Consider the following 14,244-nt stretch of genomic DNA (forward strand, 5'->3'; position numbering starts at 1 on the left):
GTGTGTGTGTGTGTGTGTGTGTGTGTGTGTGTGTGTATAAAAATATTCTCAGCTTTGTCTACCAAATTTTAGAAAACGTGGGATGTGGAAACAGGGAGGCTTCTCCCTTGCTCCAACATGAGAGGAACCCAACAGCTTCCCAACATTAGGAGGAAGAATGCTAGTAGACAAATGGTACAAAGATAAGTAATCTAATGACCTTCTAGTCCTCTTTCTGGATGTAGTGGAAAGAGAGGTGGATCTAGAGTCAGAAGACTGTCTTGTGATGTTTAAAATCTAAATTGTGGTCGCCTTAAATTAGAAGCTTTAGCACCAGTCTTCGGGCAGTAAGCATTTATTAAAGCATACAGGTATTCACATGGAGTTCTGAAAGTTAAGAAAAGGCCTATCTAGCCTAGAGTTCCAGCGTGGTCTGGTTCTTCCTCAAGTCCTCTGCCACGAGTCTGCTTCAATCACGAACCCTCCAGCAAGCTGACTGTGGAAGCTTTTTATAGGTCTGGAACAGAGGCGGGCCTTACACCCTGCTTCGAGCTGATTGGTGGGCATCATCCAAATCCATTGGTTTTGAAGGGGTTCTCAAATTGAGTTTTAAGGGCTAGCCAGGTGTGATAACAATCCAGTTAACTTGAAGTAGGCTAATCAGCAGTCAATCACTCTCACTTGATTCAATCAGTCTAGATTAATCTCCAGGTGGGTCTTTGAGTATCTGCTAAATCCCATTATTTTATCACATTCTAAGCTCATACTCTGTCATTTACTAGCTCTATGATTTTGGGGAAGTCACGTTAACTTCTCCCAACCTTAACTAATTTTCTAATCTGTAAAATGGGGCTAACATTGGATAGTCCACCTCCTTAGGCAGTTTTGAGGATCAAGTGAGATAATTTGTATAAAGCACTTTGTAAATTGCAAAGTGCTATGTCAGCTATCATCATCATCAAATAAGACAGTTGGCTCTTCCATCCCCTCAAGTTATAATTTTAAAAAATTGGTAAATTCCTATGTGTGGCACTATCAAGATGCTATAAGGAATCAAAGGCTTCGTGAAAGAAGACATCTAAGCTTAAAAGATGGGTAGGACTTCAGAAGGTGAAATTACAGAATTCCAGATGGAAAGAGAACTATGTCAGCAATGTCACCTAGAGGAAGAAAAGTTCAGAATACGTCCAAGGAATATCTAGGAATATAGTCTAGGGGCAGCAAAGACTAGGAGAGGGAAAGTATCATGAGAAAAGTCGGGTTGCACCCAGGTTGTAGAAGGCCTTGAATACAAGACTAAGGACACTAAAATCTATTTAGAAGTCACTGGGGAAAGGGAATAATTTATCTGGCTAAAACATGTAGACCAGAGTGGAGAGGTGTGGGGGCTGATGGTGAGTTGATTGACTAGATGACTAATATGATAGCCCAGGTGAGATTTAACAATGGCCTGAACTAGGGTGATGGAGGAGACAGATTTACTGCAGGGTCCATAGACTTGGTACTAATTGGAGGTTAAAAGTTAGGGACAGTTGGGGCAGCTAGGCGGCGCAGTGGAAAGAGCACCAGCCCTGGATTCAGAAGGATCTGAGTTCAAATCCAGTCTCAGACACTTAACACTTACTAGCTGTGTGACCCTGGGCAAGTCACTTAACCCCAATTGCCTCACCAAAAAAAAAAAAAAGTTAGGGACAGTAAAGGTAAGAGGAGGCTCTTAGATTTCTAGCCTGAGTGATTGGGACAATAAAAGACTTTAACATAATTAGTAAAGTCAGGGAGAGGAGAAGTATTTTTTTTTGGGGGGGGGAATTATGGCATCTGGTTTTGGACATTCCCCTCAATACAGTTCAGGTAACATTTATTAGGCACCAGCTACGTGCCAAACACTGAGCTGGGTATTGGGGAGACAAAGACAAAAAAACGTCCCTGCCCACAAGGAGGATACACCATGTATGTAAATAAGTAAATACACACTAATTTTAAGAGCCAGAGAGTGATAACACATTTCTATTACCTTCTTATTTCTATTGCCGCTTAATTCTAGTGATTTCCCTCTAGTAATTATTTTCTATTTATCCTGTATACAGTTTTGCATTTTTTTGGCATGTCTCCCTCTTTGATTATAAACTTCTTGAGGATGGACAGGGGCTGTCTTTTTTTTTTTTTTGGTATCTCCAGCACTTTGCACAGTTTCTGACACATATTATAATGCCCAGCTTAATAAATGTTGAGTTCCTGATAACTCTCGGAAGTAGGGATGGGGAGGACATGGGATGTCTAAGGACATTTAGGTCCATGTCTATGACTCTGGAGCACAAGAGAAAGGTCAGGCAAAAAGCAATATGGAAATAATTTGGATAGAGGTGATCATTGGATAAGATGGACAAGAAAGGAAGCAGAGAAGCAAAGTGAGGACAGCTGTGTAGGAAGAGGAGCTGATGAAGGATGGAGGGATGTAGGAACAGAAGTAGGAGAGTAGTTTCTGCCCCTTTGTTTCTATGCCATCATCCTAGCTCAGACCTCTATCACTTCATGGCTGGACTAGTGTTGTAGACTTCTAAATGATCTCCCCATTTCTGGTCTTTCCCCCTTCCTATTCATCTCGCACAGTGTCAGCAGATGAATCCTCCTAAAGCATGGCTTGGTTTAACACCTGCTTAAAAATCCTTAATGGCTCCTCTTAACCTAATAAATCAAATACCATCAATGTAAGTGTGTGTGTACTGTATTTTATGTCATTTTCAAGATGTGGTAAGGAAGTTGTTGCATCAAAACAAAATGAGAGGATTAAAAAAGGTCAAATGAAGGAATGAAAAGATAAAACAAGTATTCTAATCCGGGGGTATGCTGGAACTAGCTTGAACTCACCACCTGTTAAATTTTCAGCATGAGAATCTATTCCTAGGAAATCAGCAAATGCTACAAATTAGGGTTTGATTTATTGTTCTGTTGACTGTCTAGACTTAAGAAAGTGATGAGGAAAATGTTTATAATGCAGAATAAACTAAATAATGAGTCATGTGTATTTTTCCTCCCTGCCTCTCTGAGAGCCAGTTGTTAAAAATTTACTATCATACCCATGCTTGTTTTTAACATAAATACTAAGTGTCAACAAGTCAGGATCAAAGTATTGAAAGCATGAAAGGGCAGAAGAGATGACCTAGTTCAATTCTGTCCTTTTACAGATGAGGAGAAACAAGTCCAGAGAGATGACGTGTCACACGGGTGGTGTCACAAAGGTAACAAGTACCACATGGGGGTAAGTGGAAGAGCCTGGATTCTATGATCCCTCTGACTCCCAATACAATGCCTTTCCTACTACTCATAGATCTTCACATACTATTTATGGCACACTCCATAGGATCAAATACTCTTAAATTTTTTTCTGTGGGGCTACAATCTAGATTCCTTACCCTGTTCCTCAACAGAAGCAAAAATCCAAGACAGCAGATGACCACGAAAAGAAAACCAGGAGGGAGGGGCACCCAAGGCCCAAAGAAAAAAATCAATCAATCAACCAATAAGAGTCATTTATGAAGTATCGATTGTGTCAGGCACTGTGTTAGGCACTGGGGATACAAAGATATGGATAAAAATCTCCTAGAGGTCAGCATCTGTGCATTTCCTCCCTTCTTTCTAATAAACGTTGTTAGCAGGCACTTTATGACAAATGGTCATACAAATAACTAGAAGCATCATCTTCTTCCCTGAAGAAAGGAAATGGTCATAAGCTGCAGTAAGAAATGAACTCGTGAACGAGAAGAAAGTCGGCTGGAATAATGATTAAAGGAAACTAAGGGCCAATGAAGCTCTCCTTCCTTTTTCTGGTGGGGGGAGGGTGTCCAAACCTGTGATTTTATCAGTGTGAGGAAACATCTTCAATGATGCAGATGGAGAATTTATCTAATTTATGGGCCTAGAAGAAATGCCAGGAGTAATTAGAGTTTGTGACTTGCTACCCATGATTTTTGTTGTTCAGTTTTTTGAGTTGTATCTGATTCTTCCTAACCTTATTTGGGGTTTTCTTGGCAAAGATACTGGAGTGGTTTCCCATTTCCTTCTCCAGCTCATTTTACAGATGAGGAAACTGAGACAAACAGGGCAAAGTGACTTGCCCAGGGTCACACAGCTGGTAATTGTCTGAAGTCAGATTTGAGCTCATGAGGATTAGTCTTCCTGACTCCAGGCCCAGCACTCTATGCACTATGGTGCCACCTAGCTTCCCCAATCATACCACCCATGATCACACATATCAATTATATGTGAGAGGTAATATATGAACCCAGATCTTCTTAGATTTTAAGGCCATCCTTTGTTCCAGGGCACTTTGTTCAACACTTTATGCATATTCAAATAGGAGACACATATAGGAAAATGTATTTCTCTACTTTTTGGCCAAGTGGAACATTAAAAACCTTAACGAAGAACCAGGCTTTCATAAACATTAAATAAAGCTAAACATAATTATATATTATACACATATATGTGTGCATAGAGTCTTTATATATGTATATGAATACACAAATATATACATATATGTATATGCACACACAGATGAGTTTAGTTTGTTTTCTCAGAAACATGGGTGGGGGTTGTAGGGGTGTCTTATCTTACCCAGACTGGAAGCTCAGCAGATATTCATGGGTCTGATCCCACTGCTGATTAGTATGGAAGCATGGACCTGAACCACTTCCATTTCTGACCTGTCCCATTTCCATTTCTGACCTGTCAGTTTGTCCTTCGTCAAGCAGCCTGGTGACCGCTCACTTCCAGTAGGACTCATCAATATGGTACCCAACTTTTGTGCAGGCACCTGATTGGCTTTAACCCTCCCCTCCACCCACCCCACTGAAGCTCTGAACTCCTTATCTGAAGAGATCCAGCAGCCTTAGAATGTGCCACCACATCTGGATCTATCTATCTATCTATCTATCTATCTATCTATCTATCTATCTATCTATCTATCTATCTATCTATCTATCTATCTATCTATCTATGTTTTAAAAGGAAATAATTTGGACAATGTGAGAATTTGATTTGCTGAACTATGCATTTTTCTTAAGAGCATTTTCTTTCTTAAAAATAGATTTTTTTGGGGCAGCTAGGTGGCACAGTGGATAGAGCACCAGCCCTGGAGTCGGGAGGACCTGAGTTCAAATCCATCTCAGACACTTAACATTTACCAGCTGTGTGACCCTAGGCAAGTCACTTAACCCCAATTGCTTCACCAAAAAAACCCAAACCAACAAACAAAAAAATAGATTTTTGGTGGGGAAAGAGCAGTGGGAAAGATAAATTCTTATAAAAATAAGTAAACTAATTTAAAAAGAAATTTTAAAAAGAAAAATAAATAAAAGCAATTAATGCAAAATTTGTTTTCCAAATGTATGTTTTTTTATATCCTTGAATTAAAAAAAAATGTTGTCATGGTTTACCTATACTTTCTTGTGTGGTATTCTTTCCCTTTTTCATAACATTTCTCTCCTCTCCTTTCCCATTTCCTCCTTTTCAACACTGCAGATGAGGGGGGGAGGGTGTTTGATTTCTAGTCTCCCTGACTCCATGTCTGCTGGCTTCTGCCTCCATTAGAGACCTTGCCACCAGAGCTGAAAGGAGGGTAACTCCATCCTCCCTCTGGCATTGGCTCACACAGCTTTCTCTCCCTAAGGCAACACAGCTAATAACGTGTGGGAGTCACACTGGTGCTATAGAGAACCAACACAAATGCAGCCTTTCCCAACTGGAATGCTCTCTGAGTGGGTCTACACTAAGCTAGTGATCCCCTTTAGAACCCCTTAAACAACTTATTTGGCATGGTGTTCTATACAGCACGAGAGTTTTTTTTATTAGCAAACATGGAAAACCTTTTCACAGTGTCTCGCTTAGATTATGACCACTCTTCATGATCCTGTGAGAAAAGAAAAAGTGTATTTGGGATAATCTAATGCACTTCCAACACATCTCTTGTCACACTGTTGCTACTTCTCTCAAGTGTGTTTAAAACTTCATAGATGCATGGTATGTAGAGCTGGAAGGGATCTTCAAGGGTCTTCTAGTCCACCCTCCTAATAATATAGATGATCGAACAGAGGCAAAGAGAAGTGATGTGATTGGCCCAAGGTCAGAAAGGTAGAAAGTTAAGTTCAAGAACCTCATTTGATTCCAGTTTTTTGGAATCCAAATCCAGCTTCCTTTCCAAGGTACTTTGTTGCCTCTTAGCTCTAGTCTCAGAGCTGAATCCAAACACAAAGTGTCAATAAGGTTCTGTCCTGGCCATGAACTTTTGCCATTTGGATAGGAGGTTTAGACCAAAAAAAGGAGAAGTTTATTTGGGGTGCGTTCAGCTGATGCCGAATGCCCAAACTAAAGCTTCCAACTTCAATTCAATTCAATTTGACAAACATCTGTAAAGTGCCTCCCATGGGCAGAGTATTGCAGGTAAAAATACAGAAATGAGAAAGTCTGTACTCAAGAAACAAACTCTCTCCTAGGGTAAGGGCTGGGTTAAGCATATAGGGACAACTAAGGATTTTAGAAGGAAAATTGACAAGTGGATCAAAGAAGGCTTGATGAATAAGTAACCACTTAAACTTAGTCCTGAAGAAGGACAAGATGTCTGAAGGACCAGTGAGCAAGGAATTAATTCCAGCCAAAGATAATGGGTCTCAAAATGTCAGCTTAGTTGGCAATATTGTTCATGATAGGGAGTAGTAATAACAACTCATGTTTATATAGTGCTGTAAAGTTTGTAACATGCTTTCTATACATTATCTCCCTCCCTCCTTTCCTTCCTTCAGGGTATCAGAAATTATAAAAAGGCTTTAATGGTACCTATATAACCAAAGGTTAATAATGTAGCCAGGTAAGAGATGGAAAATGACTTTCTCCCTTTGGCCTTATTTTGTTGCAGGGTCTTTCTTTCCTCTAGTCTTTTCCATAGGAAATTAAAAGTTTTGGAACTAAGAAACTACTAGACATTGAACCTAAGAACTCTTGGAAAATCGTTGGGAAATTATCTTCTGAAAGGATGATGCTTATGGGGGCAGCTAAACGGTACAGTGGCCCTGGAGTCAGGAGGACCTGAGTTCAAATCCAGCCTCAGACACTTGACACTTACTTACTAGCTGTGTGACTCTGGGCAAGTCACTTAACCCCAATTGCCTCACCAAAAAAAAAAAAAAAAAAAAAAAAGAATGATGCTTGTGCAATTAATTAGCTACCAGAAATTAATTCGGAAGCCACACAGACATTTTAGCCCTAAGACAGAAAGAGAAAGACAGAGAAGTCTTTGATAGACACACAAGCTTCTGAGACCAGGAAACATTCAAAAATTAGATTTAATTCTAAAGAAACTAGGTAGCTGGGGGTGGCTCTGCTCTGAGATCTTTTAGAGGGAAATTCCAATTTCAGACAAAGCTAGGTCTTCAGACCAAGGCCGATCAGGGCCACTCTCAGGTAGCCAGTCCCCTTAAACTTAATTCCTATTTTTGAATTATATTTCCTGGTTAATGAAACTTGTACTACTATCTGTATGAGATATGGGATGCCCCCAAGTCTGTTTGTCTATCCTCCTTTCTCTTCTTTCTTCCTAAATATTTATTTATTTTTTTTTTTGCAGGGCAATGAGGGTTAAGTGACTTGCCCAGGGTCACACAGCTAGTAAGTGTCAAGTGTCTGAGGCCAGATTTGAACTCAGGTCCTCCTGAATCCAGGGCCGGTGCTTTATCCACTGCGCCACCTAGCTGCCCCTTCTTCCTAAATATTTTAATAAAAGTTTTTAATAACATGATCTCTTTCCCCACCCCAATCCCTCTCTCATCACAAGAGTAAAAAGCTAAACCTGTTGATATAGGAGCCACAATGGAACATGGAACACAGTGCGTTTATAGGGAGACTCATAAGATTCTGCATCCCCAAAGTCACTCCACTACTATGCTGATGCACTTCTCCTTGGCATAGATAAGTGTATTTGAAAAGCAGTTCCCACTATTTTTTTTATCATCTATGAAGCATTTCCTGGAGTTCATAGAATTTAGAGCTGGCGGGGTCCTCAGAAGTTACCTAGCACAGCCTCCCTCATCTTGCAGGGAAGGGACATGTGGGGCCCACTGTGACCTAGTGGGATGAAGTCACACAGTAACAAGTAACATACCCTGAGAGAAGTTCCTCCTAAGGGTCATTTGCTGTTGGGAAAGAGCATGACCATTTTGGAAAGTGCTAGCTGGAGCGGACAACAGATGAATCCAGAAAGACATTAAATGACTCATACGACTCCAATCCTTTTTTCTATAAACGCTCCTGTTTTGGGAAAGAATCTTGTGATTTTGAAGAGAGGCATCCTCTGGTCAGAGTGGCAGAGGGGGAGTTGGTAGTACCTAGTTAGTGCTACTAAGGCCTAATAGCTAAAGGTCACGGAACAGAATGGAGATAGAGTCTTTCTTAGTCTCTATCCAGGAGACAGAAGATCTAACTCACTATCACTGATCATCTTTGATAGGGGGATTCAATGAAGACTTGAATGGAATCTGAAGGGCCTGCTTCCTATTTCCTATATCTTAACTTTGTTTTCCCCCTATTGCTATTCCTATGGACAAGTGAATTGGAAGCCAGCCATTCAACACAACCCGGGATTGCCCTGAATCCTCTACTGTTCAGTGCTAAACTAAAAGCCCACCAACCAGATTAATCTTATTTTTTTTTTAATTTCAGTTTTCCCTTTCTCTCTTCCTTCCCTCCTCCTCTCCCCCTTTAATCCGACAGTGAGATCTCACCCAAGAACACCAACTGTAACCTTCTATGATACTATTCTTATTTAACTAACTTGAGAATATTCATTAAACAAATATATCTTTTTTCCAATCATCAAAAAGCTACCTTCTATATGCAACCTTCTATAAACACTACGTTCATTATGGTAACTCTTTTCAACATGAGAATATTTTAAAGAAATTGTATATACATGCTATATATACATACATATACAAGCATATACATAAACACACACACACACACACACACACACACATATATATATATATATGAAGTGCATGTATACACACACATCTTAATCATCAAAAAAATCTGCCTTCTCTTCTCTCTCTAAGCTAGGTGGCACAGTGGATAGAGTTAGCTTGGCAGTCAGGGGATCTGAGTTAAAATCTAGTTTCAGATACTTACTAGTTGTATAACTCTAGACAAGTCATCTAAACTCTACCTGTTCCAATTTTCTTATCAGTAAAATGTGTACAATTATAGCACTTACCTCTAAGGGTTGTTGTGAGGATGAAATGAAATAATATTTGTAAAGTGCTTCATGTAGTACCAGCTGATAGGCACTTAGAAAATGCTTGTTTCCTTCCCTCCTACTCTAATCCTTCAATTTAGAATGAAAGAAAAACAAAGCACCTGTTGCACACTTGTGTAGTCAAGCAAAATTAACTTCTGAATTGGCCATGGGAAGAGTGAAGGGGAAGGAAAGGGGAGCTAGGAAGGCATCCCTAGATGGCCCAGCTTGTTCCCTACACAGAACTACACAGTATGTCCCTCTTTCAATCACCAAATATCCTCTTTCTTCTCTCTTTCTCCTTCCTAATATTCTGCTGTTAGTGAACTCCTTTAATAGGTTAAGGGACAAGCTAGTGTTTCAAATTTAGAAACAATGATGAAAGGCCTAGAAAGTAGGTAAATTAGTATATTTTCCTGGAACAGACAGTAGAGAGAAAGAGAGTTATTGCTAGAACTGGAAGGGAACTTAGAGGCCAGGGTATCTAGAGGAGGAAAGCAGTCTGGATTGGACAGAAGAGCTCCTTTAATGACCCCCAACTTCCCATGGGAACAAAGGCCCTTCTCAATACCAAAGTCTAACAGAGGTGACATCTGTCAGTGAGACATAAAATGCAACAATTGTCCAAGTAAAAAAGAATATTTTTTCAGAGAGCAGTGAGAGACAAATGATAGAAGCTAACAGGCTGTAGATAATGCACTGGCAAAAGATGCCACCAAGATGCCATGCTAGTGGCTGTACATATATAAACTATAAAAAATTCAGTCCTGTTCGAGGGAGGGAAAAAGGAAGGTATGGGAGGAGAAAATATGGACCTCAAAACAAATGAATGTAAAAAATTGTCTTTACATGTAATTGGAAAAAATAAAATACTGGGTTTTTTTGTTTCGCTTTGTTTTTTTGTTGTTGTTGCTTTTTGTTTTTGTGAGACAATGAGGGTTAAGTGACTTGCCCAGGGTCACACAGCTAGTAAGTGTCAAGTGTCTGAAGCCATATTTGAACTCAGGTCCTCCTGAATCCAGGGCTGGTGCTTTATCCACTGTGCCACCTAGCTGCCCCCACTACTGTTTTGTTTTGTGTTTTTTTTTTTTTTTAAGAAAACGTATGCTCGGAATAAAAGATGAGTTGGTCACACAGGGAGGGAGAGAGATGAGAAACAGACATCCTGTGTGTTCCGCTAGCATTCTCAGGGTGTCAGAAGAGATGATGGAAGGCAACTAGTACACTGGGAATAGTCCAAGTAGCAAACTTATGGGAGAGCATGGACAGGAACTAACCAGGACAAGCAGGCAGAGAGATGGGTTATGATCTGCACTGCTGAAGAGAACTTCCAAGTTTAGCATCTCTCAGATTCATTTAAATTGTTGAGAACAAGAGGAGACTTGGAAAGAAACTTGGGGCATTTAGCCCAAGGATTTTTAACACAGGTTCATGGACAGATTTCAGGGGATTTGCAAGCTTTATGGGGGCAAAATATTCATCTTTATTTTCACTAGCTTGTAACTAAAAGTTAGCATTTCCTTCAATTATGAACTAAAAAATGAAAAACATTTCTCTGACACGGGGTCCACATACCAAAAGAGACCATCAAAGGGGGTCCATGCCACAAAAATGGCTATCCCTTTATCTAGTCCTCATTTTACAAATGAGACTCTGAGATTAAGAGACTTGTCCAAGGTCCTCACCATTAATGAAACATCTGCCCCCTTTTTTTTTAAGCACTGAACGAAGAAAATCGGGCTGAGTTCCATTCCTCTTGACGCCTGTTAAACTCTACTTAAGCACGGTCTTTCTGTGGTCCTGTTGAACGGGCTGTTCCTCACATGTAATATTCCATCTCCTGTCTCCCTGGCATTTGCACAGGCTGTGACCCTCATGCCTAGAAAGCATTCCCTCATCTCTGCCTTTTAGAAGGCAGGGCAGCTAGGTGGCGCAGTGGATAAAGCACCAGCCCTGGATTCAGGAGGACCTGAGTTGAAATCCGGCCTCAAGTCAGACACTTGACACTTACTAACTGTTACCCTGGGCAAGTCACTTTACCCTCATTGCCCCAGGCTTTTCTACTTCCATCCCAAACCAATGATTCCTGCCTGCTTCCCCCCAACCCCAAATTACCTTGTATTTATTTTACATCTGGTTTGTATTTATTTATATGTGTACATTTTATAAGAGAATAAGCTTCTGGACTGTGTATTTTTGTCGACTGATAATAGGGACCTTTGTGCTAATGAAATCTGTGTGAACCAGTCTGGCCTTTGTGTTACCCAGCTCCATCTATTTAAAGTTATGTAAACATGAGAAAAAAAAAGCTGCAGACTCAGTGCAACATACCAGGCATTAATTTTCATATAAATACTTAATTTGTTTGGGTAAGCCAGCTCCTGAGATGGTGACTGTGGAGACTGCGCCTGGATATTGTCCCAGTGAGTAAGACTGTGCAGTGCTGGGCGTGCTTGCTCACCTCACGCTCACGGGCCCTTACCCTGGGTACACTGGGTTCCCGATTTTGAGGGCAAGAACTGGAATCTATCTCTTTTTGTGGGGCAATGAGGGTTAAGTGACTTGCCCAGAGTCACACAACTAGGAAGTGTCAAGTGTCTGAGGCTGGATTTGAACTCAGGTCCTCCTGAATCCAGGGCTCATGCTTTATGCACTGAGCCACCTAGCTGCCCCACTATCTATCTCTTCCTTGAACTTGACTCTCCCCATCTCCCCCCTCTGCATTTGCACAAGCTATTCCATTGGCCTAGAATGCATTCTATCCTCATCTCAGAATCTGTTCTTTCTTCAAGTCTTCACTCAGGGGACACCTTCTCTGTGAAGCCATCTATGATCTACTCATCTCCTTTCTTCCCCCTTTAAATTTTCCTTGTATTATACTTATTTGTATAGGTATCCACAGAAGAATGTAAGCTCATTAAAGATAGGGCCTATTTTATTTGGCAGCAGTGGCACAGTGGCACAGTAGCACAGTGGGATGAATGCCTGGCTTGGAGTCAGGAGAACCTGAGTTCAAATCCTACCTCAGATGCTTACTAGCTGTGTATTATCCTGGGCAAGTCATTTAACCCTGTTTGCCTCCATTTCCTCACCTGTAAAATGGGGATAATAATACCACCTACATTCTCAGGGTTGTTGAGAGGATCAAACAAGATAATAATTGTGAAGCACTTAGGACTATGTGCCTGGAACAGAGTAGATGCTATATAAATGTTAGCCGCTATGACAACGATGATGCCGAGGAGGAGTTGTTATTATATGTCTTTGTATCCAAAGTACCTTGCATAAAAATGGACTTATTAAATTTTTGTTGAATTTATTGAATTTCAAATACAATCAGCAGGCTATCCTTCTTAGATCTATCCTGTACCATACCCTTAAAACTCAGCCGGTTCCAAATTACTGTAATGGGTTGAGAATAGGGATGGGGATCGAAATACTGTATTAGACTTGCTATATTTTTCTTTACTTAGCCCTCAGGACCTAGAGCTGGAAGGGACGTCGGAGGCTGTTTAGTACAGCCTTTTCATTTTATAGATGAGGAAACTGCCATTCGGGTTAAAACAGCGTTGCCCAAGGTCATGGAGGCAGGAAGTATGAGAACCAATATTAGAAGCCAGATCATCAGATCACACATATATCCACATGATGCCTCCCTTGGCTTAGCTGTAATGAAAGCTTAAAAGCTAAAAAAAAAAAAAGTGGGGAGATCTCATCAGTTGACATTAAGATCAATTCACTTTTTCTCTATTGTGGAGGAAAGAAATGAATAAATGGATGGATGAATAAAAAGGCATTACTCTATGATCCAGCCACATTGCTTTTCCTTACACAGAGCATTCCATATCCCAACTCTGCCTGAAATATTCTCCCTCTTCAGCTCCTCCTCATAACTTTTCTGGCTTCCTTTAAGACTCAGCTCAAATGACACCTTTGGGGAAGACAGGAAGCCTTTCCTGATACCTTTTATCCTCTCCCCCACTTCCCACCCAATGACCTTCCATTTGAACTGCATGTATGTATATATTTTCTACATAGATGGTAATTTGAATGTCCCCCATTGGAACTTGTTGAGATCAGGGACAATGTTTTTTGCCTTTCCTTGTATCCTCAGTACTTGGGACAGCACCTGATACATTTTGGTTTTGAGTCCTTTCAATCACATCCAACTCTTTGTGACCCTATTTGGGGTTTTCTTGGCAAAGAGACTGGAATGATTTTCCATCTCTTTCTCCAGTTCAGTTTACAGACGAGGAGACTGAGGCAAACAGGGTTAAGTGACTTGCCTAGGGCCAGATTTTAACTCAGACCTTCCTGACTCTAGGCCCAGCTTTCTATCCCCTGAGCCACCTACCTGCCAGTGCAACACACAGTTATCACTTCAATAAATACTTTTTGAATGACTGCCATTTATTAGGCACATACTATGTGTCAGACACTGTACTAAACTGGGGATCATAATATACCAGAGAAGCCAGTTCCTGCCCACAAGGAGCATGCACTTTAATAAGAGAAGACAACACACACAGGGGAGTGATGGTAGCCAGAGGCAGGTATTTAGTTTTGGAGCATTAAAGGCTTGGTGAGTACTGGGACAAGGAAGTAGATTGACAGTTCCTTAGTCCAGGAGCAATAAGAAAGCTAATGTGATTAAGCTTCCAGAACTGGAGCAGGGGAGGGTATTGAGGCAGAGAGGGGCATGATGATTGGTAAGAGGATGTATTGGAAGTGAAGAGAATCATGGGATCAAAGTTTCAAGGGGAAAAAGGCAGTCACTTCCTTTTCTCTATTTTGTTTAACTTCCTTAGACTCGAGTAGAGGGAGATTGTGTCCTTAGAATACTGGTCTAATTATATCATTCAGCTTGGACACCAACAGTGGTTGGCATTCAACTGATATGTCAAGATGATTAATGCAAATGAAGGCTCTTGATACTTGAGTGCTATCTTTAAAGAGGTTACTATCGTTCAAAGCTCCAATCA

The 14,244-nt window shown here is 40.7% G+C and overlaps 1 protein-coding gene across 3 annotated transcripts in view; it reads right to left on the bottom strand.

The window, feature by feature from the left end:
* The window catches only part of RNF150 (ring finger protein 150), a 384,461-nt gene that overhangs the window by 73,688 nt on the left and 296,529 nt on the right, over nt 1–14,244 (bottom strand). The window lies entirely within an intron of this gene.

Source organism: Dromiciops gliroides, chromosome 6, assembly GCF_019393635.1.
Source record: "Dromiciops gliroides isolate mDroGli1 chromosome 6, mDroGli1.pri, whole genome shotgun sequence".
In the NCBI taxonomy this organism is placed as follows: Eukaryota; Metazoa; Chordata; class Mammalia; order Microbiotheria; family Microbiotheriidae; genus Dromiciops; species Dromiciops gliroides.